Below are 4459 nucleotides of genomic sequence, written 5' to 3'. Positions count from 1 at the left end.
GTTGCCCCACCCCGATACTCCTTGCTACATAGTTTGGTATAATAAATCTTATCTCTGGCCTGGACCCTGATTCTATATTGCTACCTCCAAGAGACTGAATGGTGCTGGAGAAAATTGCCTGATTATGCCTTGTCTTCATACATGGTATACCCTCTTCTCTCATCTCTCCTCCTGAAAGCTGCCTCCTATCCCTACTGCCTTAATAGCCTTAGAACCGAGTGCCCAGTCTTTGCTTTGACTTAATACCCTGCATCAACTTGGTTGTGCCTTAGAGATCACATCCCTTCAACTCTCAGCTCTGTACTCGTGGCTCACCACTGTGCTGACATCACTCCCTCTCCAGATCTCCACTCCAGGGGCCTGGATCTGACTGACATGTCTGCCCAGATTTTGGTTTTCTATGCTTGTCTCTTTGCCTATTTGAAATCCTATTTTTCTGCAAGTTTAAGCTCAATGACACTTCTATGGAGACTTTTTAGGATAGCCAAATATCTAGGCTTTAGATTTGCCTTTAGATTCTTGATCTTCCATTTATTAGTTTTTATCTTGCATAGGCCATTCATGAACTCTGGGGTACACTTTTCCATCTGCAAAATGAAAGCAACATTAGTCTTTCAGAATAATTGTGCCTGTTCAACATAATATATAAAGTGCAAAGTCTCTACTATATAGCAGGTGCTCAATAATCCTAATTACTATTTCTATTTTCATTTTTATTGAACCTCTCACATATTACCAATTTTTGCATTGGATTATTAATATCGGTGCATTGGTTCTCTCTTCATCTTTAGATTTTGGCTTTTGGGCAAAAGTTCCTTCTTAAGTGTGCCTGTGTGTATGTGATCATGCATGTGAATTCTTAACAGCACTGACACAGTTTATTCAGGGCATAGACCAACAAATGTGTGCTGATATTTTCATCAGAAATGTGGGTGATGAGAAGATTTAAGATAATACAATAAGCATCAGCTTTAAGAAGAAATAGCCTTGTATAAACAAGGACAAAACATAACAAATAAGCCTGAAGTATTATTTGAACTGCAGCATGTTAGACAAATGTGGAGGATTATTATTACTAAGTAGAATAAAATGGGAGTTAGAGTTTTGCATGTTCTCCAGCTACCATTAAGATTCTCTTCATGGTTCCTTCTTCTATTATTTCCTTTCCCCAATAAGTGAGATAGGAAATTAAGGTCATTGGTCATTTTTCATTAAGAAATTGCACAATGGAGCCAGACACAATTCTGTCACTGCTCCTCTCTTTTAAATATTGTAGGAAAACCCTATGGACATCTGGTGAGAGCAAGCAGAGAGAGGTTTTAACATATGGCCAATTATTCATGCATGCTGAAGAGAAATTCGACAAAAGATTCAGAAAATTGAGAATCCACAGCTAATGAAGTGGTCTTTACTTACTTCTTATTTCAGATACCTGGAATTTTTCCCATCACATAGGAAAACTGAAATAAATACACAAAACACTTCCAATGTATGTAACATTCAGCTTAAAATTAATATTAAGATTTTGTTTCCAAATTCACTTTTCAGGAATTTGATTTACAGTGCCGGGGTTATTTTCACTTGTGGGTTTCTAAAAAGCTAAAAGTTACCAATTCCACTATGTTAAATGAAGTATCAGGTTAAAATAAAGAATAAAGGTAACTAAAAATATTTCATGCCCTCATTTTTTTCAGCCCTGAAGCAAAAAGATACTTTAAAAAAAACAGAGAGAGAATTCATGTTATGGTCCTAGTTTAAAATATTTCTTTCACTGCCATTTTGTCCTGGAGAGCATTAAAGTAGCATGGAATCTGGGTTGCTTCTGATTATATAAAAATCAAAAAAGACAGAGCTTCTTCATGTTTGGAAATCTCCTGCCTACTCTGGAGTCTGCTGTAGTGAAACAACATGTAAGAGCATCCAACATGTCAATGCCTTTAATGAAAGAAAAGTAGGTTCTAATCTAGGGCAAAATGTATCTGCAAAATGGTAATTTCTTTTTAAGTGTACAAACTGGAGTTCCACCAATAGAAATAAAAACACAACAAAGTAGACACCTCTACACCTGAGGCCCAGGACCAGCTGCTTTACAGATTACACCTGTTGGCCTGAGTGCAAACCTCTTCCCCAGTCTCACCCCTTGTACACACACATCCATAAAAGAAATTCTGGAACCAAATCTCTTGGAAAAGATGTGGCCAAAGACATGCTATTTGTCTTAAGCCCCAAGATTTAAGGCCCTCTGCTTATCTCCCTCTTGGGTATTTAGTCATCCTATCCATCCATCCATCCATCCATCCACTTAACGTGATTCGAAAGTATACACTGAGTGTTCAACTGTGGGTTAGGTCCTTGTCTATGGAATGCAGATATGGTTCCACTTTCCGTGGAGCTTACAGTTTAATGAAGAGATAGAACCTAATCAACTGGTTACCTAAATACTTAAGTAATTACATGCTACTCAAAGAGATGTGGAAGGAAAGAACAGAAGGCTGTTAGAGAGAATAACAATAAGCTTTAATTCAGTTTGGGGCCTTGGAGAAAACCTAAGAAAATGGCTTTTAAGTGGGCCTCTAAAAATGATTAGAAGTTAGATGAGAAATGGGGGGACGGATGTTTTAGGAAGAGCCACTAATAATTGAGCAAGGGTTGGGGCATTTGAGGAACTGCCCGAGGGCCAGGGAGCCAGTAGTGTGGGCAGCAGAGGCAGATGGATGGGAGAAGGAAGAGGACCTGCATTGTGGGGGTCAAGTGATTGCATAATGGTTTTAGAGCTTAAAAAATATGTTGAAAAGACACTCATGCTTTAAAGCAGAGGACTAATATCAGATTTGCCTTTGAAAAAGTCATTCTGGCTGCTGGTGAGAAGATACACGGGAAGGCTCAGAAGGGGCGTGGAAGATTAGATAGGAAATAAACGGTGTCCCTTAGACCGTAGTAGTAGCTGAGTTGAGAGATTTTTGTCTCATAAAATTGAGAAGACTTGTTGATTGTGGTAGCCTACAAGATCTTTCCCAGTGATCCTCAGCTCCTGGTATTTATGCTCTTGTATAAATCCCTCCCGTACAGATTCTTGTAACCCATAGGATATTGAGAGGTGATAATGTGTGACTTCTGAAGTTAGGTCATAAAACAATGTACAGCTTTTGCTCTGCTCTCTTGGCTCACTCACTCTGGGGGAAGCCACATGCCAGATGCCATGCTGAGAAGACTACTTTCCAACCCCATATGGAGGGAAGCTGAGGCTTCACTGCACCATTTGGGAACAGCTTGCTAACTTTGTGGTTGAATTTCTTTCAAGCAGTCTCCAGCTCCAGTTAAGCCTCAGATAACCACAGTCCAGCTGACCCCTGACTCATTCGCAAGAGAGAACCTGAGTCAGAACAGCCTGGCCAGCTACTGCAGAATTCTTAACCCACAGTCACTGTGAGAGATAATAAACGGTTGTTTTTGTTGGAGGCCACTAATTTGTTACACAGCAATGTATAACTGAAACAGTAACACGTTCAATACGTAAGTGAGAAAGAGGGAGATGTCAAGGGTAGTTTCTAGATTTTTGGCTGGCATAGCAAGATTGATAAATTTATAAAGAACACAAAAAGTAGACAAAAATTTTGGAGGGAAGAAACTGAGCTCTGTTTTATTCCTGATGAATCAGGAGGGCTTTAGGGACATCTAGGTGATTATAAGTATTAGAGTTCTTAGCTGCAAGCAAAGTAAATGAACTTTGTTGGATTTATGCAGAAAGAAAGTCATCAAAATGTATTGGAGGAAAAATTAAGCTTTCGGAAGAAAACATAAGAAAATATCTTCATGAACTTCAAATAGGCAATGATTTCTTAAACAGTACTAAAGAACACTGACCATAAAAGAATAATCTGATAACTTGAAAATTCTCTTCTTTAAAACTCTTCTTCATCAAAACACCATTAAGAGAGTACAAAGGCAAAGACAAATTATACAAATATATATATATATATTTTTTAAAGATTTATTTATTTATTTCTCTCCCCTTCCCCCCACCCCAGTTGTCTGTTCTCTGTATCTATTTGCTGCATCTTCTTTGTCCGCTTCTGTTGTTGTCAGCGGCACGGGAATCTGTGTTTCTTTTTATTGCGTCTTCTTGTTGTGTCAGCTCTCCATGTGTGCGGTGCCATTCCTGGGCAGGCTGCACTTTCTTTGGTGCTGGGCAGCTCTCCTTACGGGGCACACTCCTTGCACGTGGGGCTCCCCTACAGGGGGGACACCCCTGCTTGGCAGGGGGCACTCCTTGCGCACATCAGCACTGCTCATGGGCCAGCTCCACACAGGTCAAGGAGGCCCGGGGTTGAACCGCAGACCTCCCATGTGGTAGACGGACCCCCTAGCCTCTGGGCCAAGTCCGCTTCCCAGAAAACATATTTTTGATATATCTATACATACCTGATAAAGGATGGGATGCATATTCAGAATGCATAAA

Source organism: Dasypus novemcinctus, chromosome 10, assembly GCF_030445035.2.
Source record: "Dasypus novemcinctus isolate mDasNov1 chromosome 10, mDasNov1.1.hap2, whole genome shotgun sequence".
Classification (NCBI taxonomy): Eukaryota; Metazoa; Chordata; class Mammalia; order Cingulata; family Dasypodidae; genus Dasypus; species Dasypus novemcinctus.
This window is presented reverse-complemented; position numbering follows the sequence as displayed.